The sequence below is a fragment of the Moschus berezovskii genome, chromosome 12, assembly GCF_049115385.1.
Source record: "Moschus berezovskii isolate FMDL1 chromosome 12, NW_MosBer_1.0, whole genome shotgun sequence".
Lineage (NCBI taxonomy): Eukaryota > Metazoa > Chordata > Mammalia > Artiodactyla > Moschidae > Moschus > Moschus berezovskii.
Genome location: NC_142471.1, coordinates 7736609 through 7762973, shown reverse-complemented (window position 1 = coordinate 7762973; position 26365 = coordinate 7736609).

The window sequence follows — 26365 nt, the reverse complement described above, 5'->3', positions numbered from 1 at the left end:
ATTTTCCTCGCCAAGTGAGCAGGCTTCTGTGGGGACAACAGTTCCATCTCCAGCATCCCTGGGGGCACACGGATGCTGGAACACTCACCCCAGGCACTTATCTCCAATTACAGCCTGAGTCAGCAGGGGAACCGGGAAGTGGACTCCAGGTCCATCGTGGTATGGAAAGTTGGGTGTATTTACTTTTCTCTTAAAGCAAACTTTGATTTACTCTTTAATAAGTTACCACGAAGGATATGGTGCTGGAGAAATTTGACTTGGCACCTAAATCAAGTCATATATTGATAAAAGAGGAGAGGGAACTGGGAGTCTTTTGCGTTTTCCTGGCTTTATCATTAACCCAAAGTTTGGAAATCTATTTGCTTTTAGAAGCGTCGGTTTCCAAGTTTTCAAGAAGGTGTTAATTCTCTACTGATGAGGAATTTTGGCATCTTTAGCTGAAAGGTGTGATAACCGGGGTGACCTGTGCCGCTGTGGAAACCCTAGAGAACCAAATGAAGACTGACCTTGACTTCAGGTTGAATTCTTGACCCTGTCACTTGCAGTTCCACTGGGGAAAATCAATTCATTTCTTTGGCCTCAATCGCCTCATCTGTAAAATGGGGGTAGGGGGAAATCCTATCTCCCTCCGAAAGGATTAAAAAAAGAGATGTGAAGGGCCACGTGGGAGACTGGAAGGTGGTGTTTCACTTAGTCTACAAGATGTCAGGCTTAGAGGTCTTCAGTCACTTTATTGGGTGGGAGAAGACATCTGTTTTCTCTTTCCAGAAGTTTCTGCAGGAAGTCACCTGTACAAGGTAAAAAACATGATTGCATCCTCCATGCTTTTCCTACTTGTTTCTACCCGAGTGGATGGAGCAACCCTGCAGAGCAGGGATGCTCTCGAGAGCCTCACTGCTGATAGGGGATGCAGACCCTGAGAGTAGCCAGGGTGAAGGTTTCCTATTTTTGCTGACAGCGCTTCCTCATTAAATGCAGCCATCTGCAAAAAAGGAAAGAAGAAGAAGAAAAAGAAACACTCAAGATGGGAAAGGCGGCACCAAGGCCCCTTCTCAGGGGTCTCTGGTGATCTCTGGGGAGGAAATGTTTCTTTGTTTGTCCAAAGGGCCTGGCATAACTTCTTTTCTGGAGTTCTCTCTCCCCATGGCTCCAAGAGTGGAGACTTAGCACCTTTTGTAACAAAAGCAGGGCTTCCCAGATGGTGCTAGTGGTAAAGAACCTGCCTGCCAATGCAGGAGGCACGAGAGATGTGGGTTTGATTCCTGGGTCGGGACGATTCCCTGAAGGAGGAAATGGCAACCCACTCCAGTATTCTTGCCTGGAGAATTCCATGGATAGAGGAGCCTGGCGGGCTACAGTCCATGGGGTCACAAAGAGTCGGACACGACGGAAACGACTTAGCATGTATACGCGTGATAAAAGCATCAGCAGAGAAAAGAGAGAAGGGTGTCATTCAGGAGATGAGAGTGCTGGGTGGGCAGCCCTCAAGTGTGGTCATAAAGGGTGCCCTGTCTCTAAAGTTTTCTACTTTAAAATTTTTTCATTGCTGGGCACCAGCCATTCTACACAAACTTAGTGATAAAATACTCCCTTCCTCGGGCAGCTGCTGCTGCTCTGCGTGCCCTGGGTGAGCACTTAGAAAGTAGACAGTGTAACCAGAACTCAAAGGAACCTGAGATGTTTCTTTCCCCTAAAACAGGCTGGAGGAGCCAACTGCTCAGGCAACGCTGGGCATCCAAAGAGTAACGAAGCGAGGGAGAGAGAGGTGACCCTAGCTCGGGGAGACACGTCCAGCTGGTCCTTCTCTCTCCCTGACGGGTCTGGAGGCAGGGCCTGGCAGTGGAGCCCATGACGGGGCTGTGCTGGGCTGAGGAAACCCTGCAGAGAGAATCTGGGAACAGGCCTCCCAGCAAAGAGATGGCCCTGGAGGGTGAGGCTGTGACAGAGGATGGCAGCATTCCAGCATGTAGAGACCCCCTCCTTCCGCCCCACCTGGAAGCAGGTACTTCTGCCCGGCTGTGCTTCTGCCTTGTCGGGTGGAAATAGCTCTAAAGACTCCTGCTTACACCCAGCAGGTGGGCTCATTGAACCACCATAACCACCTGGTAAAGTGCATGTAATCATGTCCTTTTTAACCTCTGAGCCACCAGGGAAGCCCTCATGTCCTTTTTAAAGATGAGGAAACTGAGGCTCAGAAAGGGAGGAACCTGAATCTGCCTCCTGCTCCCAAAGGCTGAGAGCAGTCGTTTCTTCCCAGGGCCTGTGTCATGCAGAAGCTCTTTCGCGGGGGAAATACACAGCGCTCCCCTTAAGCTCAGTGGGCCAAACTTACTGCAGTGCCACAAAATGAAAAGGCATCACCTCTGAGAGTCCTTGATGGGCGCAGCGCCAAACAAACAGGCAGCCCCGCCTTGAGCATGAGCCATTTCCAGAGTGACTGGTTTTCCATCAATGGCAGACCTGTGATTTTTGGACACCAGTTTGCTTTGAAGGTGGCCCTGGGGCACATGTTCTCTGTGGGATCCTGGAATCCTTGCTCGCTCAGAGGCAGCCTGCTTGCGGGGACCCACGGGTTGAAGTGCTTCCTTGGGCTTTTTTGGTCCAGAGGATTTGAAAGAGACTTTCACCTCCACCCCAAAGCTCAAGGTTGGCTCCTCTCTGCCCACCAACCTCTCAAGCAAAGAGGAAATCTCAGAATATGGGATACAAAGGGACTTCTCTAGTGTTCGGTTGGTTAAGACTTTGCCTGATGATGCTGGGGTTGCGGATTCAATCCCAGGCTGTGGCGCTAGGACCCCATCTGCCTTGAGGCCAAAAAACCAAAACATAAAAACAGAAGCAATATTGTAACAAATTCAATGAAGACTTTTAAAACATGGTCCATATTAAAAAATCTTAAAAAAAAAAAAAAAGAAATGGGGAAAAAATCTTAAGTGGAGTCCAGCTAATGTGACATAACCTGGTGTAATGCAAGACCCCGTGTCATGACTCATCATGGCCCGAATCTACCAGGTCCCGTGAGCCACAGGCACCCGAGGGGCCACCCTGTTCTTGGGATCCCGGGCAGCAGTGGGCCTGTCCAAAGGATGGGTCAATTGGAGGCTTCATCCAGAGCTCAGGGCTGGGGCAAGAGGGAGAGACCAAGAGCCCACACGCCCTAGGCCTCAAGGGGTTCAGGTGCTGGCGGAGGTCTGCTTTCCGGCCCTGCCTCCCTCAGGATTTGAACTCTTTCGAGTTGGAGAGAGAGAAATCTGGAATTAGAGAAGGAAGACCTGGCCTGTCCAGGTTATTTATGTGTCCGTGGATCCGCCTTTGTTCTACAGAGCGGTGAGCATGAAAGACTGGCCGGGTGGGAAGCAGTGTCCGTCAGTAACTTGCACAGGAAATTGGAAATTGAAAACCTGAGAGTCTACCCCCACCCCACCTCTGACTCATGCTTAAACAAACCCAACACCCGCCCTGACCTTTGCTCCCTGCATCTGGGGCAGCTGGACCTGCCAGCAGCTCACTCTCCCCAACAGTGGAGGGCTCTTGAACGCCCAGCCTCTGGGCCACTTCCTGTGGGAGAGAATCCTTTAGGCCCAAAGCAATGTCGTAGATGCAGCCCGTCATTTTTTTTGTTTGTCTTCCACAAAGTGAATTCTTAAATTTTTTTTTTCTCTTTAAATTTTCATCCATTATATTCATCAACGCAGAGAGATGGAACATTTGGCAAAATTATTTTAAGTAGCACTTCAACCTGTGATCATAATTTTAAATCAAGGAATTTGCTGAGCAGCTGTGGGAAGAACAAAGGCCCAGGCAGTGATTTAGGGGCTGGGGGAGGGGAGGCTGCATGGCCAGTGCAGAAGCAGTTGGGGGGCAGGTTGTTTGCCTACCCAGGGGGAGTCAGCCTTCTTAGCCCTGCCGTCTGTCTCCGTGGGGCGACGCTGTGGTCTCTCCATCTGCTGAACTCACCATGCATGGCACTTAGAACTGTGTCCACGGAGCGGAGGACTGAGATTCAGTTTCAAATGGTGGCTGAGAACTTCAGCTCAGGAGTGAGGCAGCCCTGGCCTTGAATCTTGGCTCTGCCCCTCACCAGCCTCAGTTAAGTCCTCTGTAAAGTGGGGATTATCATAGTAATAATGTCTTAGAATGGAGAGCAATTACTAGCATGTGTTAAGTTTGTTTGGCCAGGTTTCTAGCACACAGTACATCTTCAAAATGCTCTTATTTTTGCCAGTTGGCAGAAATAGACCGTTTACGTGTTTTGCCTTTACAACTGATTCATTCAACAAGCATCTAATGAGCACCTATTATGTTCCAGGAGCAGGTCTGGGAGAGGCAGGGCTACAAACATGTAAAGCAAAGAAACTCCTGCTGTTAGATAAATAGAAATGTTCCTTTGAGTAAAATAACGACTCCCAGGAATATTTCATTAATTTATAAAGTGCTTTTCTTAGCAGAGGGTCTATTACAAATGATTTGAAAAAAATCATAAAAAATTTTAAACAAGGGAACTGTCTTATTTCTAATTAATTTTGAATTCATTGCTTTTCAATAAAAGTATTACCGAAATTACCTTAATTTCTTAAAATAAGCCGTGCTTCAGATCTGAGAACTTCAGTCAGCTGATTTGCAGATAATCAGACCTATTGGCAAAAATTTGGTTGGTCTAAGTGCCTTTAAGATTCATGACATGTGGATACTCAGAAAAAAATATCATTTGTTATAAGGACATCATTATCCAGTTCTGTTAAATTACAGTTGGAAGAATGAGAAGTGAGCTAGTCCAATCTCTCATCCTTGTAGCAGAGTTTCTGATAGATAATAGCTGGGCTTCTGCTCCAACTCTGCTAGGAGCAGAAAGCTCACTACAAAAGGTAGGTACATGTGGGGTTGAATAACTCTAAGTGTTCAAGGTGAGCTAATTAATGGAGACACATCAAAGTGAATTTGCACAGAGCACATGGAAAGCGCCACTGGCCTTGTTGTTTTTCCTTTTATCTTGCCCTCTGTCTCTGCAGTGTGGTCTTGATTTGACTGCCTGTTCATCTTTCCCCTTTTATGCTGAGCCTGTCCTCTGCCCAGAGGGGAACAACAATGGCCCCAGTCACTGTTGGGTGGCCAAGAGAGCCAGCCTTCAGTTCCTGGGCTCCTCGCCCTGTTCTCTGGGGTGGCTCAACCAGGTCCTGCTTTCTTGGAAAACAACAGTGAACTTTGCTCAGTCGAAGCCATATTTCCCAAATTCTGATATTTGCTTGCTGGCCCTCCTCCCTCCAGCTGTTCCCAACTGCTGACCACTTCTTATGCGCCCTGCTAGCTGCTTCCGATGTTCCAGCACTTCTTGGAAGCCAGCCACCAGGGCTGAGGCAGATGCAGTGTGCTGCTGTTGCCTGTGGCCTTGGCTTGTGGTCGGAATCCACCACTGGGTCATTGGGAAAGAGCGGGTATGCGCCTCCCTTGGAAACCAGTGGGCTTAAGCCAGGATGAACAAAGCAGCTTCACAAAAACCTACGGTTGCTTTATTTTATTTTTTTCCCCATTTCTGGTTGCTTGTAGAATTGTTAGTTTTTTTTTTTTTTAAAGGCAAGTCGAGAGCAAGTAAAAAGAGAAAGTTGATAAAAGGCAAAGGTTTATTTTTGGAGCTCTCGCAGTCCAAATCCGTCTCTCTCACTTCTTCTAACTCAGCTCTTTGTTCTCCTGGGGGCTTTGAGTCTCTGATCTCTCTGGAGACTCTGAGTGCAGAGGCCCTTCTGGCATCCTGGATCTTGGTGTGCACCCTTTCAATGAGGTCCTACCTTGATCTCCTGTCCCTCTTTTGTTCTTCTGTTTTCTGGCATTCTTAGTCACCAAGTCTGCCACTGGCTGATGGGTGGCTACTGAACCATGCTGGAGAAAGCCATGCCCCTGGGGTGACTGGTCCCCCGAACTCTGAGTGCTTCACCCAGAGGCCTTAAACCCCAAGGGCCTCATCTGGAAGAGAAAATGGGTTTTGTTGACCTGAACAATATTTACAATAGCTTGATTTCATTATCAACAATGAAGACACAGGGGCTTATAAGAAAATCCAGATATGTTGCTATTCTTGAAAAGTTGGTGAGCTGGCAGGCCTGGATCTCTGCTAACTCTGGCACTGAGAGGCAGTGGCTTGCCTGACATGTGGCACATATGCTCTACTTTGTCACCATCTCTGCAACAACAGTGAGGATCTTTCTGGACACACACTGAGTATGAGACACTCATGATCAATGGGCTTCTCTCTGCCTCCTCCCTGCCAATGTACCTCACTCATGGAGAACCTGCCTGATTCTTCCGGGCCTTGGAATCTTCCTGATCACTCCCTCCCTCTTCCCTACATCCTTTCTTTCTCTCTCTTTCAACACTTTAAAAATTATAAAATAAAATGTTCCTTTTGAAAGAGTGTTCAAATTCAAGATCAATAGATCAATGATTCATTATAGTCAACATCAGTGTCCTTACCAGTCAGGACAACAAATATAATCATGCCATACTCTGGAAACTCTAAGCATTCCCTCTTTTTTTTTTTTTTTTTTGCTTTTAAAGATTTTTTTGGATGTTGACCATTTTTTTTTAAAGGTTTTCATTGAAGTTGTTACAATATTGCTTCTGTTTTATGTTTCGGTTTTATGGCCTTGAGGTATGTGAGATCTTAGCTGCCAGGGGGATCAAACCTTGCTTCCTGCATTGGAAAACAAAGTCTTAACCACTGGACCACCAGGTAAGTCCCTCCCCACTGCCTCTTCTTGCCTCCCTCCGCTCCCTCCCAGCCACAGGTAACCTCTATTCTGACTTTCATGGTAAACATCCTTGATTTTTTCTTTATCGTTTTACCATCAAAATACAATGCAGTCCTTAAAAGCTAAAGTTTTGTTTTGCCTGTTTTTACAACTTTATATAAACATAACTACAGAGTATGTAGTCTATTACACATGATGCCCTTCATTCATTATACTTGTGAAATTCAGCTGTGTTGTTGTGTTCAGCTTTAGTCTGTACGTTTCATCACTGGATAGTATCACATTTTATAAATGTGACGTGTTATGCTTAGCTGTCTACTCCTGTACATTTGGGTTGTTCCCAAATGTTCCCAGGGCTAGTGCAAGCAGTGCTGCTGGGATCATTCTTGTGTTTGCACACTGGTGCATGAGTGCATGCACTTCTGAGAGTATTACCTCCAGACCAGGGATTTTCTTTGTGGAAAGGTTTTAAATTAGGGATTTAATTTCCATGAAATTAAAAGACACTTGCTCCTTCGATGAAAAGCAATGACAAACCTAGACCATGTATTAAAAAGCAGAAACATCACTTTGCTGGCAAAGGTCTGTCTAGTCAAAGTCCGGTAGTCACGTACAGATGTGAAAGTTGGACCATAAAGAAGGCTGAGCTCTGAATAATTGATCCTTTTGAATTGTGGTGCTGGAGAAGACTCTTGAGAGTTCCTTGGACAGCAAGGAGATCAAGCCAGTCAATCCTAAAGGAAATCAACCCTGAATATTCATTGGAATAACTGATGCTGAAGCTGCAAATTTTTGGCCACGTAATGCAAAGAGCTGATTCATTGGAAAAAAAAAAACCCTAATGCGGGAAAAATTGCAGGCAGGAGGAGAAGGGGACAACAGAGGATGAGATGGTTGAATGGCATTACCGACTCAATGGACATGAGTTTGAGCAAACTCCAGGAGATAGTGAAGGATGGGGAAGCCTGGCGTGCTGCAGTCTATGGGGTCACAAAGAGTCAGACTCGACTGAGTGACTAAACAACAACAATCCAACTGGGTGGGCCCTGGATTCCACCCCTGATCCTCAACCACAGGATGCAGTGAAAAGCACTACTTGGCCTCTCAGCCTCTTTCCTGCTTGATCTGGAGCTGAAGAACAGTCCACAGGAAGAGCAACTTCAGATTCCAGCTGCAGGTCTCCTCTGCCCTCATTTCTCCCAGTTCCTGGCTTGACAATTCTTCACTGTGGTGAAGGCCATCCGATGCCTCTAGAAAGATGATGTTTATATTTTATGTAACTAGTATGTTTGTCCTTTTTGGGAAGATTGGGAGAAAATTGCCTGGTCTGCTATGGTCCTCCACCTTTCATTTCTCTTCATTGTCAGACTTTTTTTCTTTTCTTCATATCTTCTCAAAAGCAAGCCCTTACTTGTGTGACCTTTCTCTCTGTACTTGTCTAGAATGATAAAGCATCTTCACCCTCTCCCTTCATACTAGGCCTTTCCCTACAAACATGGTCAACTGATCTCTACACAAACAAACAAAACCGTGAAAAACCTGAACTGCGGTTCTTTCCAATCACCCGCCTATGTAGTACTATTTTGGTGACAATTCTTGCTAGAACAGTTCATCAACTCCTTTTTTCTCCTGTAATCACACTGACAATTTGCTCACGGTCAGTGTTCCCATTTTTCCCCTCTGTTGGTAAAATGGTCTTTTCCTCTTAAATTTATTATTATTATTTTTTTGTCCATGCTGTGCAGCATGTAAGATCTTAATTCCCCAACCAGGGATTAAACTGGTCCCCTGTGCATTGAGAGTGCAGAGTCTTAGCCACTGGACCACCAGGGAAGTTCCTAATTTAACTTTTTCTTGAAGTATGGTTGATTTACAATGCTGTGCCAATCTCTGCTGTAGAGTGAAGAGACTCAGTTATACACATATAGACACTCTTTTTTAATATTCTTTTCAATTATGGTTTATCACAGGATATTGAATATAGTTCCCTGGGCTATACAGTAGGACCTTGGTGTTTATCTGTCCTATATATAATAGTTTACGTGTACTCCCATCTTGACTGATGGCTTTATTTAATGTCACAAGTCTGCTAAGATGGGTGAAATAGTCATGGGCCTTTAGAACCATCATAGCCTCTGTAATTATCTAGTGGCTTATATGGTAGAACTGGCTTTGGCTGGAAAGGTCCCCAAATCCCATTACTTCTTTTTATTTTTGCTCAATTTATCCCAATAATTGCTTCAACTCATGACTTCTCTAGATCTTTGTTGAATCGCCGTTTGGTCCAGGCAGTCATCTGTTCCTGCTTTCCTACTCTTATTTCTCTCTTTGACCTTCTCTTTTCCTCCTTGACCTTATAGGTGGGGAAGGCTGGCTGTAATTGTCCTGGAAAACCAGCCCTCAACTGGGAAGTGGCCCTTTTCTGAGAGTGCCTCAGGTCCACAACACGTGTCTGCCAGGATGGACATGTCAAGCACTGGTCTGCCTCTTGGCCTATCAGATACAGTTGAATATATGTGGCTGAAGCTCCTTTAAGTTGGTTATGTATCTTCTGTTTCCAGTTGAGTGTGGCTGCGTGGTCAGAAATGGGCTCACCTGTGTCCTGGTTCCCTTGGCTAGTGGTACCTTTTTTCCTTCCCCACTCTTCTCCATTAGGCAAGTTCTTCAGGGAAAGAATAAACAGAGTGAAATGAAGGATGGGCACACACAATGGAATTCCCATCAGATTATGAGAAACATCTGAGAACAGAGTCTTCTGGTCATAAGCAGTGTAGTAGGCTGCCTATTAGTCCAGAAGATATAAAGTCTTTAATCTCTGTAAATGTAGCCTGTAAGGAGAAGGCAATGGCAACCCACTCCAGTACTCTTGCCTGGAAAATCCCATGGACGGAGGAGCTTGGTAGGCTGCAGTCCATGGGGTCGCTAAGAGTTGGAGACAACTGAGCGACTTCACTTTCACTTTTCACTTTCATGCGTTGGAGAAGGAAATGGCAACCCACTCCAGTGTTCTTGCCTGGAGAATCCCAGGGATGGTGGAACCTGGTGGGCTGCCATCTATGGGGTTGCACAGAGTCGGACACGACTGAAGTGACTTAGCAGCAGCAGCAGCCTGTAAATGTTACTTTCTTTGGAAAACAGGACTTTGCAGATGTGATTAAGTTAAGCATCTTCAAATGGAGTGGTTATTCTGGATTATAGCAGTGACTCCTGAATGCTATCACAGTTGTTCTTATAAAACAAATGCAGAAGGAAATTTCTCTCTCTCACTCACTCACACACACACACACACACACACACACACTCTCTCTCTCTCTCTCAAAGGCATTGTCAAATTGGAAACAAAGATTGGAGTGATGTGCGTGTATGTGTGCTCAGTCGCTTCCGACTCTTTGTGACCCCATGGACTGTAGCCCTCCAGGCTTCTCTGTCCATGGGATTATCCCAGCAAGAATACTGAAGTGGATTGCCATTTCCTCCTCCAGTGTTGAGTGATAAGTCAAAGAATGCCCACGTCCATTGGAAGCTGGAAAAGACAAGGAATTAATTCTACTCTAGAATCCACAGGGAGTAAAATCCTACTGACATGTTGATTTTGGTCCAGTGATATTGTTATTGGACCTCTGGACTCCAGAACTGTAAGAGAATAAATTTAATCGTTTGAAGCTACCCAAGTGTGTGGCGATGTGTTACAACAGCCACAGGAATGTAATGCCACCTGTAATCATGATGGTAGAGGTTAATCACTGTAAGATAATTTCTAAGCTGGAAGCCCCCAACCCTCAAACCCACATCTGGAGTACTTCAAATGCCATGTCATACTTAGTCAACAAACATGTACTGAGTAATGTTTTGATCAGTGTTCAGCAGCAGAGCATGGATGTTATTCTAGTAGTTTAAGTCCAGAGAAATTTATTACAAGGCATTAAATGGCCAGGAGAAGAGGTGTGAGAACAAGTTCTAGGCTAAGCTCCCCGGGATGAGTCCATTTAAAGATGCTGCTCCTGCCACCACCAGGAAGCTGGCTGCTCACCTGCAAAGTTCCCTGCAGCTGCTGCATCATCTGTGCTCCCAAAATGAATGCCCTGTGCCACACTTCTCTCCCCACTGGACCCAGTTCCAAATTTTAGTCTTGCATGACTGCCTGTTCCTTAAGGAATTTAAACTACAGCCAGAACTTCAGCTGCAAGAGAGTCTGGGAAATGTGGTTTTTAGCTTTCCAAGTTTTGTTTTACAGGAAGACACTCCTATGGTGATTAAATTTGCAATACTGATGCCATGGATATTGAGTGAGCCGATCTATGGGGGTTTTCTTTGTTAAAATTAATTTTATTGTGTCTAGAATATTTTTTTTTTTGGCCACCTGATGTGAAGGATTGATTTATTTGAAAAGACCCTGATGCTGGGAAAGACTGAGGGCAGGAGGAGAAGAGGGCAACAAAGGATGAGATGGTTGGATGGTATCACCAACTCAGTGGACTTGAGTTTGAGCAAACTCTGGGAGACAGTGAAAGACAGGGAAGCCTGGTGTGCTGCAGTCCATGGGGTTGCAAAGAATTGGACATGACTTAGCAACTGAACAACAATATTTAAATTTTTTAAATTTTGTATTGGAAAAAAAAAAACAAGAAGATAAATTTTGTATTGGAGCATAGCTGATTAACAATGTTGTGATAGTTTCAGGTGCACAGCAGAAAGACTTGACCATAAATATACAAGCATCCATTTTCCCCCCAATCCCCTCCCATCCAGGCTGCTGCATAACATTGAGCAGAGTTCCATTTGCTGTACAGTAGGTCCTTGTTGGTTATCCATTTTAGAGATGGCAATGTGTACACGACCATCCCAATCTCCCTAACTGTCCCTTCCCCAGGCAACCATAAGTTTGTTTTCTGAGTCTTTTTCTGTTTTGTAAGTAAGTTCATTTATATAATTTCTTTTTAGATTCCACATATACAGGATGTCATATTGGAATATTTTCTTTAAAGAAGTTAATATAAACCCCTGTTTGCCATTTGACATCACCCCATCAATTTAAATTCCATGAACCTTTAATGCTTTTTTTAAAAAAAATTTGACGTATATAGCTGATTTATAATGTTGTGTTGGTTTCAGATATACATCAAAGTGATTCAGTTACATATATATTCTTATATTTTATATATATACACCTTCGATTATATATGTTCTTTTCCTTTTATATATTTCCATATATGTGTTCTTTTCCAGATTCAGTTCAGTTGCTCAGTCGTGTCTGACTCTTTGCAACCTCATGAACCGTAGCACGCCAGGCCTCCCTGTCCATCACCAACTCCCAGAGTTTACCCAAACCCATGTCCATTGAGTTGGTGATGCCATACAACCATCTCATCCTCTGTCGTCGCCTTCTCCTCCTTCCCTCAATCTTTCCCAGCATCAGGGTCTTCTCAAATGAGTCAGCTCTTTGCAACAGGTGGCCAAAGTATAGGAATTTCAGCTTCAACATCAGTCTCTCCAATGAACACCCAGGACTGATCTCCTTTGGATGGACTGGTTGGATCTTCTTGCAGTCCAAGGGACTCTCAAGAGTCTTCTCCAACACCACAGTTCAAAAGCATCAATTCTTAGGCACTCAGCTTTCTTTATAGTCCAACTCTCACATCCATAGATGACCACTGGAAAAACCATAGCCTTGACTAGATGGACCTTTGTTGACAAAGTAATGTCTCTGCTTTTTAATATGCTATCTAGGTTGATCATAACTTTCCTTCCAAGGAGCATCCATCTTTTAATTTCATGGCTGCAATCACCATCCACAGTGATTTTGGAGTCCAGAAATATAAAGTCAGCCACTGTTTCTACTGTTTCCCCATCTATTTGCCATGAAGTGATGGGACCGGATGCTATGATCTTAGTTTTCTGAGTGTTGAGCTTTAAGCCAACTTTTTCACTCTCCTCTTTCACTTTCATCAAGAGGCTTTTTCGTTCCTCTTTACTTTCTGCCGTAAGGGTGGTGTCATCTGCATATCTGAGGTTATTGATATTTCTCTCAGAAATCTTGATTCCAGCCTGTGCTTCTTCCAGCCCAGCATTCCTCATGATGTACTCTGCATATAAGTTAAATAAGCAGGGTGACAATATACAGCCTTGACGTACTCCTTTTCCTATTTGGAACCAGTCTGTTGTTCCATGTTCAGTTCTAACTGTTGCTTCCTGACCTGCATACAGGTTTCTCAAGAGGTAGGTCAGGTGGTCTGGTATTCCCATCTCTTTCAGAATGTTCCACAGTTTATTGTGATCCAAGCAGTCAAAGGCTTTGGCATAGTCAATGAAGCAGAAATAAATGTTTTTCTGGAACTCTCTTGCTTTTTCGATGATCCAGTGGGTGTTGGATATTTGATCTCTGGTTCCTCTGCCTTTTCTAAAACCAGCTTGAACATCTGGAAGTTCACAGTTCATATATTGCTGAAGCCTGGCTTGGAGAATTTTGAGCATGAGTTTCTTAGCGTGTGAGATGAGTGCAATTGTGCGGTAGTTTGAGCATTCTTTGGCATTCCCTTTCTTTGGGATTGGAATGAAAACTGACCTTTTCCAGTCCTGTGGCCACTGCTGAGTTTTCAAAATTTGCTGACGTATTGAGTGCAGCACTTTCACAGGATTTGATATAGCTCAACTGGAATTCCATCGCCTCCACTAGCTTTGTTCGTAGTGATGCTTCCTAAGGCCCACCTGACTTTACATTCCAGGATGTCCAGCTCTAGGTGAGTGGGAGTGATCACACCTTCATGATTATCTGGGTCGTGAAGATCTTTTTTGTACAGTTCTTCTGTGTATTCTTGCCACCTCTTCTTAATATCTTCTGCTTCTGTTAGGTCCATACCATTTCTGTCCTTTATTGAGCTGATCTTTGCATGAAATGTTCTCTTGGTATCTCTAATTTTCTTGAAGAGATCTCTAGTCTTTCCCATTTTGTTGTTTTCCTCTATTTCTTTGCATTGATTGCTGAGGAAGTCTTTCTTATCTCTCCTTGCTGTTCTTTGGAACTCTGCATTCAAATTCTTTCCCCTTAAATATATATTCATATATATAAATATATTCTTTTTTGTATTCTTTTCCCTAATAGGTTATTACAAAATACTGAGTATAGTTCCCTGTGTTATACAGCACGTCCTTGTTGGTTATCTATCTTCTATATAGTAGTGTGTTTGTTAATCCCAAACTCCCAATTTATCCCTCCCTGCCCTTTCCCTGAATCCATGGTTTCCAATGCAAACACCTGCTATGTGCTGAGCACTGCTTAAGCAAATAGGACAGAGTTGTTGCACTCAAGAAGTTAATTTTCTCATGATTATAGGTAGCAAGTTCATTAAGAGACCCAATAATTTTACATACAGGTATGTGCTATATAGAAGATTAAGTGGAGTAATGAGGTAATGGCTGGGGTTGAGTGTTGGAGGCTTTAATTAGAATGGTCAGAAAGGGTCTATTGGTGTGACGTTTTTGTTACGTTTTGAACGATAAAGAGGCAGCCATGCAAAAGCCTAGGAATAGTGTTTCAAGAGGAGGGAACAGGATGCACAAAGGCCTGGAGAGAGGAATCCCTTGGCAGCTTCAAGGGAGAAAAAGAAGGCACTTGTAGCTTGACTGGGGTGGATGGAAGGAAAAAAGAGGGGAAAAGGGTTATACATTGGACAAGCATGAGGTGTTGAAGACCTTACAGGAGTTTAGATTTTATTTTAGTTACAACAGAAGTCACTGGAAAGCTTTAAGCAGGGAAGTTGTAGTAAGTTGAAGAGTATCCTCAAAAATTCATGTCTGTTCGGACTTCCCTGGCGGTCCAGTAATTAAGACTCTGTGTTTCCAATGCAGGGGTGAAAGTTTGATCCTTGGTCAGGGAACTAAGATCCCACATGCCATGCTGTGCAGCCAAAAAAAAAAGTTCATGTCTGCTAGGAACTTCAGAATGTGACCTTCTTTGAGAATTGAGTCTTTGCAGATATAACGAAGGGCAGGATTAAGATGAACTCGTCTTGGATTAGGGTAGGCCCTAAATCCAATGAGAGTATCTGTACGGGAGACAGAAACAGGGTGACTCCGAGCAAAGACAATGGGAAGATGGAGGCAGAGACTGGAGTGCCGTACCTATGAGCCAAGAACTCAAAGGACTGCTGGTAACCACTGGAAGCTAGCGGGGAGGACATGAGACAGTTTCTCCCTCAGAGTCTTTAGAAGGAACCAACCCTGTCAGTATCTTAATTTTGGACTTCTGGTCTTCTCAGCTATGAGAGAATACATTTCTGTCATTCTGAGCCACCTCAGTCTGTTCAGTTCAGTCCAGTCGCTCAGTCGTGTCTGACTCTCTGAGACCCCATGAATCACAGCACGCCAGGCCTCCCTGTCCATCACCAACTCCCGGAGTTCACTCAAACTCATGTCCACAGAGTCGGTGATGCCATCCAGCCATCTCATTCTCTGTCGTCCCCTTCTCCTCCCGCCCCCAACCTTTCCTAGCATCAGACTCTTTTCCAGTGAGTCAACTCGTCACATGAGGTGGCCACCTAGTTGATGGTAATTTTTTCATGGCAGCTATAAGAAACTAATAGAGGAGTAGTGTGCTCTAATTACTGCTATGAAAGATTGATCACTCTGGCAGCTGACTAGGTGTTTCAGTGGTCCAGGTCAAAGATGATGTAGCTTGGTCTAGGGTAGTGTCTGGGTAGATGGTGAGAAACTTTCAGTTTCAGGATATTTTAGAGAACTCCTATGGGCTTTGCTCTTTGATTGGCTGTTGAGGGATGGCTGGGAGACAAAAAAGAAGAGTTAATGTGACTCTTAGGTTCATGCCCATACAACCAGCGTGGTTTATTTTTATTTTTAAAATTCATGTATTTTTTTGACTGCACTAGACCTTCATTGCTGTGCACAGGCTTTCTCTAGTTGTAGTGAGCAGGAGCTGCTCTCTTGTGCAGCACAGGCTCTGGAGCATGGGCTCAGTAGTTGCGGCACATGGGCTTAGTTGCCCTGAGGCATGTGGGGTCTTAGTTCTTTGACCAGGGATCAAACCTGTGTACCCTGAATTGGCAGGCAGATTCTTAACCACTGGATTACCAGGGGAGTCCAGAATAGTTTACTGAGATGAGAAAGTTTGGGGATCTGTGTTAGGGTGGAGACTTGGTCATGCTAAGCCTGGATGACTATTTGAAACCTCAGCATGGATGCTGAGCTAGGCGATTTACCAGTCTAGGGTGTTAGGAAGAAGTGGGCACAGGGATAAAATAAAAAAATCATCAAAGTATAGATGATATTTAAAGTGTTGAGACCAGGTAGAAGAGAGAAGAGCAGGTTGGGACATTCAAAGACTATTTAGAGATTGGGCAGAGACAAAGGAGCCTGAGAAGTGTGATGAGTGCGTAGGAGAAACATTAGATCTAGGTAGGCTTGTAGAAGTCATCTGAAAAAGTGCTTCTAGGAGGGAGTTATTGACCATGAATACTGTGGAAGGTTTGGGAAAGAGGAAGATAGCGTTGAGCAAGCCCATGGTGTGATGGGGTCTCTGGTGCCCTATTTTAGGAAGGAGCTGGAGATGAGAGCTTGACCGGGGCAGCTGGAAGAGAGAAGCAGGGGTGCAGGAGGTCGAGGAGGTAGTAACGGTGAGTCTATGCAACTCTTCAGAGAAGCTAGCCTGCTGAAAGGAAGGACAGAAGTGGCTGGGTACTGGTGGGGGAGGTGGAATCAGGGAGACTGGGGGTCATGGCAGGAGAAGTGTCCTTGAGGAGATGGGGAAGATTCAGAGGATGAGTGATGGTGTTGGCCATTGATGGTTAGGGACACTCTCTGCTGAATTTTAGAAGGTAAGGCGGAGTGTGTATACAGGGCCAACAGGGCTGTGCCGCCTGGTGCAGAGAGGTGATGGTTGGTAGAAGGGGTGGTGGAAATTGAGCTCAGAACCCAGTGATGACTGCTGGAGCCTCTGCCATCAGGACTCTGTGGGAAGTCACCCCTGTCTCAAAGGTGGTTTGTTTAATTCACATCAGCAATATCCAGATGGCAGGAACCCAGGGCTCTGTGTCAAAGAATTAAACAAAAAGTATCCCTTTTCCCTTGAGGATCTAGAACCACTGCTTTCCTTTCTTCCCATCATGCCTTGTCCCCCACCCCAGGGAATTCTTCAGGGGCAGAGTTTCTCTGTCCCAAGAGTCTGATTATATTCCCTGTCTCTAGAATAATCTTGCTCCTCCTTTTCAAAATAAAGCTAATGAAGTTATTTCTCTTTTTATTCTTTGTCTGAGACCGTGGGATCTTCACTCTTCTCCTTTTTTTTTTTTAACTAGAGTTCTCTCTGACATCCATTCTCTTTTTTCTTGGCCCACCCTTCTTTGGGGGCTTGTCTCATCGAATTGGAACTTAAAATGTCCCCTAAAAAACAGGAAAAGCCTTCATACATTAAACCTTAGCTAACTAATAATATGGTTTGACTGGTTGTCCTTTTATCTGCTAGGGCAGTTTTTTTCAGTCTTCTGTAGACCACTAGTCCTGGAAAATATTCTGCCCCTCCAAGAATTTCTTGGTTAAACCAATTTTGGACATCTTGCATATTAAAGGTTCAGAGAAATCCTGCAGTTAAAAATTTACATAATTCTGCGTCATCCAACATTTCTCAAACATATTTGGCCATGCAAAACATAATTGGCATGTGTTCTGTGGAACACATATTGAGAAACTTCTACCTATGCAGCCTTCGTGTACTGGAGAAGACAATTGTCCCTGCCTAACATCTGGATCTAATGGAACTTTTAAAAAATATTTTTCAGTCATTGTACAAATAATCTGTAGAAGTAAGAGCAGAAAACAACTCTATTAGATATTTGGACACTAGAATTGAACACAAAAAGTCCACATCTTTCTTCCATATTTTCCTAATTTTTGAATGTAATACCCTTTGAATGCAGCTCATTGCCCCTCAGCTTGTGCATCATTGGGGAACACGGTCCTGTAAATACTGACTCAGACTTCAAACGCATCTCTAGGAAGTTCTAGCTTCTCATTGTTTCTGCATCTTCTTGCACTTGCATCATCAAAATATGAGAAAAAAAATTGGGACCTTTGATAGCACATGATTTTGAGGAAGAGATGATGGCTATCTTCTTTGCTTCATAACTGCCCAGACTTTTCATTTTTAGATTTATAAACAGATTAAGATGATCAGTCTAAGTTTCTCTGTTTCTTTCCCATCACCTCTGTGTATACATCTGCTTTCAACATTGGCCCACTCAAGCAAATTCCCAGTGCCTAGACATCATAAAGGATGAAAGAGCACTTCCAAACATCCTTTTAGAAATGCAATGGTGCAGGTTCCTGTGACAAAACATTGCATGATGAAGTCTTTCTGGTTTGAATAGCTGATTGAATGAGAATGCCATATTTCCTTCTTGTCCATAAGAATATGTAACTCACCTATCAAATTCTGAGTTTGAGAAAATCCATCAAGGATATTGTTATCTGAAGACTTATTGTCTGAGGTTTCATGCATATTATCAATTTCATCATTGTCATTAGAGTACAGAGAACTGCCGCCTCTGTCTTCATCTTTTGATTCATCTAAGAATTGTGAAACATTGTCCTTTAGTTTTTTCTCTATGCCATTATAAACAGAAAGTAAAAAAAATGCTGTTTTCAAGTGTGTTCAATGCAAGCTCCAGAGATGATGTGTCTACTCTTCTTTTATAATTCTTAAGATGATGCCATGCTTTTGGCAATGCAATAGGAAAACCAAGAATGATGCAAGTGTGATGATTTATCTCACAATTGCATTATCCTCTTAATCTAGGTCATTCCATCATTTTTCTTCTACTCCTTTTTTTCCCCACATTGTTCAGAATAATTATGACTAACGACGAAACAGCAAACGTGTTTCAGGATATGAGAAAAATAAGCAACCAAAGATCTGCAAAGTAACTTAGGTGTATAAAAGGGTCTTAGGGACGGTATGATCGTCCTTTTCTCTGCTTGTGGTGAGCAGTGACTGCTCTCTACTTACAGTGCTGGGGCTTCTCAGTGCAGTGACTTCTCTTGTTGCAGAGCATGGGCTCTAGTGTGTGTGGGCTTCCGTAGTTGCAGAATGTGGGCTCACCAGTTGTGGCTCCGAGGCACATGGAATCTTCCAGGACCAAGGATCGAATCCATGTCCCCTGCATTGCCAGGCAGATTCTTAATTGCTGGACCAGCAGGGAAGTCCAAGAATTAATCTTTTAAGAAAAATAGAAATTACTTCTTTTCTCCCTTTGAAGAACCCCTAATAAAGAATAGTAACATCAGTCCTTACCAAAAAAATAGAACTGCTCAAAAAACAAAATACTTCCAAAATTAAAATTGAACCTAACACAGAGGAGCCAGGTTGGGCATCAGCCTGTTCAGGATGGCTTGGAGAGGGGGAAGGTGAAGCCCTACCCCCAGCCCCCAGGAAGAACGGGCTGGTCAGGCTATGAGGTCACATGTGCCACAGCCCGGCTGGCAAGACCCTGGCTGGGAGTCACCAACGGAGGCTCTGAGGGGCTGTGGGGAGCCCACACCCGGCACCAGAATACGGAGCCTCTCAAAGATTTAGAACACCTTGAGTCTCAAGCTTTTGTCTTCCACACCCCATCAGGGAAAGAAAGAGTGAGAGGAAGCCAGCAGTTAGGAGACTTCGCGCTGTTGTGTGTGGCTGCTGGGGCAGCAGTCCCTAGAAAGGACTGGTTTATCCCGTTAAGACTTTTCTCTCTTGTCCCCGTTGGACACAGGAAGTCAGGGAGTGAAGAAATAATATCACACCCTCCTCACTCTTCAAAGCTCAGTCCTAGTTCTAGCCTTGAAGTCACCCAGACTCTCCAACTCCTAGCAACACAGCTGCCCACCCCCCTGCCCCAAGCCCCTGGAAATGACACAGCCCCTCTTCCTCTGCCTTCCATGTCAAAGAGTGACTGACTGACCACAGCCAGTGACCCAGGCGACCCTCGTCAGCAGGGTCGGCGTTCTCTGTGTGTGCGCAGGCCCTGGCGCGGTCCCCGGGCCCCGTTAGGGCCTGCGCGTGGATGTGGAGGGCACCGACGTCGCTGTGCTCTCGCACACAGGGTGTGGGGCTCTCGCACACAGGGTGTGGGGCTGTGCGGTCTCTGCACGCGTGGGTCACTGTCTTGCCCCAAGGAGCTGACCAATTGAGGAGATTCAGCCCCATGAAAGAAAAATTCGTAGCATGGCAAATGACATTTGGAGAGATGAGCCCTTCTCTTCTTATTCCTCCCAAGCCCATCTGGGGGTTTCTGAAAGACCCCATTGCCTCCTGGCTGGCATCTTCACTGGGCGGGTGAGGGGAGAGGGCAGAAGGGAGACCTAGGAGGGAATATTCCCGGCTTTATTTCCCAAGTGTCTAAGCTGTATTCTTGTGGATTCTCTTCTGCCTACTGTTAACCCACAGTTTCCTTTTGGGTAGATAAATACGATTCTCTGTCACCACCCAACATTCCCTGCCCCCCTCCCCCACACTCATGCTCCCTGAATGTCTTCCAGTTCTTTTTTTTTAAATTAATTATTTTAATTGGAGGCTAATTACAATATTGTAGTGGTTTTTGCCATACATTGACATGAATCCGCCATGGGTGTACATGTGTCCCCCATCCTGAACTCCCCTCCCACCCCTGTCTCCATCCCATCCCTCAGGGTCATCCCAGTGCACCGGCCCTGAGTGCCCTGTTTCATGCATTGAACTTGGACTGGTCATCTATTTCACATATGGTAATATACACTCCCTGCTTCAAAAATCCATTTAATATATGTGAAGGCCAGCCTTTGGGATTCTAAGAGAAACCTCCTAGTTCTTAATACAGCTTGATTTTTGAAAATCAAAACACTTTGGTTTTCAGAGTCTTGTTTCAGCCAAAGGCGGACAACTAAGAATCTTGAGAACTGGAGAACTAAGAACTTGAACTTGAAGCAGACAGTGTTAGGAAAGCCATCCTGCCCCTGAGTGGGGGAAGGGCCAGGAGGCCACTACCCAAGGGGTGGGGAACAGCTCGGGCGGTCCTAGGGCCCACCACTCATCACAGACTTTACAGATGTGCTGTGTCTACTGTGACAGTGATCTAAAGGTAGCGTTTTAAGGAGAGAAAAATGTTTGTGAATTTGAAAATGAGCGGGTGGAGGGAAGAACCGGAAACAGTAATGGCTTAATGCCTTAGAATACTACCCCAATGTCCTCATGCGAAGTGTGAGACGCAGCGGCAGTGAGAGCCTTGGGGGTTCAGGGAGAGGAGAGAGCGTGGTCAGAGACTGGGAGAGTTATGGAGGGTGATGCACTGGAACTGGGGTTTGAAGAGGAGCCAAGGGGCTTCCCTGCCGGTCCAGTGGCTGAGACTCTGTGCTCCCAGTGCAGGGGGCCCCAGTTCAATCCTTGGTCAGGGAACTAGATCCTACAGGACACAACTAAAAGATTCTGCATACTGCCACTTAGACCTGGCGCAGCCAAATAAAGAACTATTTAAACAAACCTCAAAAAAAAAAAGAGGAGCGAGTAGGCAGATTAGAGGGAGAGGAAAGTCTAGGTGAGGTTATGACACAGACAACAGGGTGAGGGGAGCGATGCTCCCAGAGCAAGTGAGGATGCTGAGGCTTTGGTGTTGGGAGGATGCAACAGAAGCTTGGGAAGGTGGTTTGCGGTGGGGAGGGTGGGGCTGGGGAGGCCCTGAAGGCCAGGCTAGAGACAAGGTCACTGGAGTGGGTGGTGCAGGAGGGCAGCCTTCTGACAGGAGGCCCTTCTGGGATGAACCCGGGTCAACACAAGGCCTCGCATGGTGGAGCGGGAAGGTCTGACCGCAGGGACTCTCTGAGGTAGCATGGGAAGGAGTCTAGGGCTGTGGGAGAGGCTAAGCTGACTGTGACGGGAATGGGGAGGCCAGAGGGGAGCCGTCGGTGGGGACTGAAGGTGGTGATCCCCAGTGGGCAGCTGGTTTCAGGCCTTTGGAGGACAGCTGAGTGGTCAGGACATGTCCAAGGGGCACCTGCACAGAGGTGGCCCTGTCCTGGGACAAGGCTGGAGGAGGAGGGAACCTCAGCAGGAGGCCAGAGCCGCCTGGGAAAGCCCACGGTGGGCGGTCACCTCACATGCACGCAGAGCATTTTTCAGATTTGAAGTGGTGGGCATGCACGGCTCAGAACTTGTGGAAGGGGCTGCTGATTTCTCATTGTTCTGTGATGTTGGTTTCAGTTTTGCAATGAGTGTTCACGAATTAAAAAAAAAAAAGAAAACCTGGCACGGTGAACATCCCAGGGGCCTAATCTCTCTTTCAGGGTTGCCGATTGACCTTGAACTCAGTGTCTCCGCCTCCCCCACCCTGACATCCGCACCTGGGCCTCTCTGACATCTAGGAGGGCCTCACACCCCGGCTGGAGATTTTCCACACAGCTTTGGTGATTTACATTTGTTGTGTCATAGACTTTTGAACAAGCGATCTGGAGACGGTGATTTTTGGGGGTGCACCCCCCAGCAATGGTTATCCTTCTGGGCTGATGAGTCAAGATGACTGGGCGGGTGGCGGATGAGATGATGTCCTTTCTTTGGCGTGAGATGTCTTCCAAGTAAATGAATAGGCTACTTTGAAAAACACTGCAGTGGGAGGAATGGTTGCACATGCATCTGCTCCAGGCACTGGGGTTCCTGTGCATCCTTACCACCACCATCTTCATGCACTTGTGTTTCCCCTCAGCAGCCCCCTCTCCCGGGATCTGCCCCCAGCGCTGATTGTGAGAACAATGAAAAACATCAGCCCCAGACTGAACCAGGCTTCCTTCCCTGAGCGCTTCCGACAGCCAGCAAAAATCAATAAATTAGGATAAAGAAAATGACATTTGGCTTTGTCTGGGCTCTCTCACCAGTGTGTTACTACCGCCTTGGTGTTGAATGGAAATTCTGTTTCCTCCCCCCTCTAAATTTACAGACTGTGTTTCCTGCTTTCCTGTTAGGGCCTACTCTCACTTAGACACTTCTGACACTTACGGATAGACTTTTTTTTTTTAAACCACAGATTTGAAAAGTTAAACACATATAGATACACATACTCACAGGGGAAAAAAAATACAAAACAACAAACCCTCTTTAAGAGCTGACTAAGCACTAAGGCTGGCCCTCCAAGAGCAAGGGGCCATGACAAAAGTTCTCAGCTTAGCTGACTTACACAGCTTGAATTTTTAATAGTTCACAACTCAAGAAAAGCGATTAGCACTTTGTTGTCTAGAGGATGGATATCTCACATGGTTTTTCCATTAAGACACACCACTGCCGTTTGAGAGAAAAGCAAACACTCATTTGCAGGAAAGATGGGTCAAGTGGCCAAGTGGGTTGGTACCCAGATTGGACAGCACAGAGCCAGGCATCTGGGCATGGCTTTGGATGGCTGGAGTGGATCATCTTGAGCCTTTATCCTCCCCTTTCTGTCTACCCTGATAGTCACTAAATGCTCAGAGCAGGAGAACAGAACATCTTTGCAGTCATCTTGGGTGCACATCCCAAGACTACTGTTAGCACCATCCTGGCAGAAGTGTGAAGTTTTCTCCTGGTGGGATATTTGATTTGAGATGAAGCAGTGCTGCTTAAGGGCTTCCTGGGTGGCTCAGCAGCAAAAGAATCTGACTGCAATGCAGAAGCTGTGGGAGACGCGGGTTTGATTCCTGCGTCAGGAAGATCCCCTGGAGGAGGGCATAGAAACCCACTCCAGCATTCTTGCCTAGAGAATCCCGTGGACAGAGGAGCCTGGTGGGCTATAGTCCATGGGGTCTCAGAGAGTTGGACATGACTGAAGCAACTCAGCATGTACACATACAAGTGTGGTCTAAAGTTGGTAATGAGGTGGGGTCCCCATACAACCAGCCCCCCTTCTCGATGAGAAACTTGGTTTCTGCTTCTGGGCCTCAGGATTTGCTCAACTAGCCCAAACACCATTAGAGCTCTGGTTGAGATCATGCTGTAAGGTGCTGATCCCAAGAATGAGCTGCTAGGTTTAAAAAGAGATCACTGGTACCCACTGGATTTTGTGCTGCATTTGCTCAGAGGAAAACGTGCAAACTTGTTAGATAATGAGCAGTGATTCTTACCCACGGGTGAGACCAATTCCACAGAACTTCTGTACCTTGAGAACACATATATTCAGCATTCAGCCGTGGACTGGGGACTCTGTTGTCCCTGGTGGACAAGGCCAGGGTCTGCCTTCTGGGGGCCTACTGCCTAGAGCAGGGCTGTGGACATTTCTGCAAAGGGCAAATATTTCCTGCTGTGAGGACCATGTGTCTCTGAGGCAACTTCCTGGTCACTTTTGGGTGAAGGTAGCTGCAGGTGAATGGCGTGGTTGTGTCTCAATAAAACTTTATTTACAAAACAGGTGCTGGTTGGGTTTGGCCCATTTGTTAACTGCCTAGATTTTTCCTCTGAGTTTCTGAAGTGCAGGAACAAGTTCTATTTTAATGTTATTGAAGTATAGTTGATTTACAATGTTGTGTAAATTCCTGTTGTACAGCAAAATGATTCAGTTATATATACTTTTTCATGATGGTTTGTCATAGGATATTGAATATAGTTTCCTGTGCTATCTAGAACATCCTTGCTGTTTATCCATTCTATATATAATAATTTGCATCTACTAATCCCAAACTCCCACTTCCCTACCCATCCCCCTCCCCCTTGGCAACCACAAGTCCAAGGAACAAGTTCTTATTCATGTTTGTCTAGCTAGAGCCTGGTGCAGGGCCTGATTTTCAGACTGAGAGTTACCACTTTTAGAAACGAATGCACACAGGCACATGTATAAGACTGATGGCAGCAGCACTATTTTCATTAGCCCTAAACTGGGAACAACCCAATGTCCATCATGAGCAGAACATATGAGACCCTCAGGGGCGTGTGCTGAGTAATACACCATGAAGCTCTTCCAAGGAAAATGCCGTGGATCTCTAGGTATATTTATAATTCCCACCTTGAGCTGCCTTGGAGTCATGATACTAGACTATTTAAAATAAAAGACTCAGCATATCACATACACACAGCAGACACACAGGCAGACACACAGGCAGACACACAGGCAGACACACAGGCAGTTATCTTACAATTAACCTTTAAGGCGTATGGATAGCTTATATTCCAGTTCTGTTGTCCTTCCAACTCCCTCCTTTCTTTATTTCCCTCTCTTTCTCCCCCTTTTCCTCTTTTCCCTTCTCTCACCTCTTTTTTTAATATTTATTATTCATCTATGTACCAGACACTATGCTAAGCTCTAGATAAAGGAGCAACCAAGACTAAACGTCTTCCTGCACGAAAATTATAGTCCAGTAATTTAACCTAAGGAAACCAACACTGAATATTCGTTTGAAGGACTGATACTGAAGCTCCAATACTTTGACCCCCTGATTTGAAGAGCTGACTCATTGGAAAAGACCTTGATGCTGGGAAAGATTAAAGGTAGGAGATGGTTGGATGGCATCACCAATTCAATGGACATGAGTTTGAGCAAACTCCAGGAGATGGTGAAGGACAGGGAAGCCTAGTGTGCTGCAGTCCATGGGATCGCAAAGAGTCGGACACAACTTAGCAACTGAATAGCAACAACAAAAGCTGAACCCAAAGAAAGGAAAAATAAAGACAGAATTTAATAAATTAAAGCATAAGTATAAAATAGGGATTATCAATAAAACCCAAAGTTGGATTCTTTGGAAAAGTAATAAAATTTATTTTAAAAGTCAATAATTTTAGCAAGATTGAGCAAGAGGGAAAAAAAGTAAAAATAATCAATGTCAGGCATGATAAGGAGATATTACAACAGAACCCAACTTCATTAAAGATCATAAGAAGTTGTTATGAACAATCTTATGCCCATACATTTGAAAATTTAGATAAATGGGTATATTCCTAAAAAATATAATTTACCAAAGCTGACAAAGAGTATGAATCTTAACTATTCCAATATCTATTAAACAGATTAAACCCTTAATTAAAAAAAAAAACAAACCTTTCCACAAAGAAAACCCCAGGCTCAGAGGTAATACTTTTAGAAACAAATGTGCAAGTACATGTATAAGAATGATGGCAGCAAAACTGTTTGCACTAGCCCTAAAGTGGGCACAATGCAAATGTCCATCAGCAGAAGAACAGATGAGGAAAAATCAAAGCCACAAAATATTGGGAAGCTTGCCCTGAAGCAGCGTATGCAGATGGTTGCTCTGTGGTGCTGGAAAAGATTTTCAAGGGAGAAGTGCTCCTGTCTGGAGGCTTGAGAGAGAGAAAGAGCAGACTCCTGCTGGTGGATTTGTTAGGAGTGTGGGGAGGGAGCAACACACCCTGTGTATTTGGGAAGGACAGGCACTTAGGGAGCTGGAGATTTGGAGCAAGGGGGAAGGGCTGAAGGTGATTCTCGGTGGGCTAGGGAGAGCCACTGAGGGGTTTAAGCTGCGAGATAATAGAACCAGAGCTTCCTGTTTTAGAGGGATACTCTGGAGGCTTTACTCTAAAGGCATTCAGGGAACGAAGCCCGGAGGGAGTATTGGAGAGATGCACAAGGTCAGGTAAGAGGGCGTGAAGCAGGGGATGGTGCCATTGCAGCAGAGGGTAGAGAGGAGGGAGTGGAAGCAAA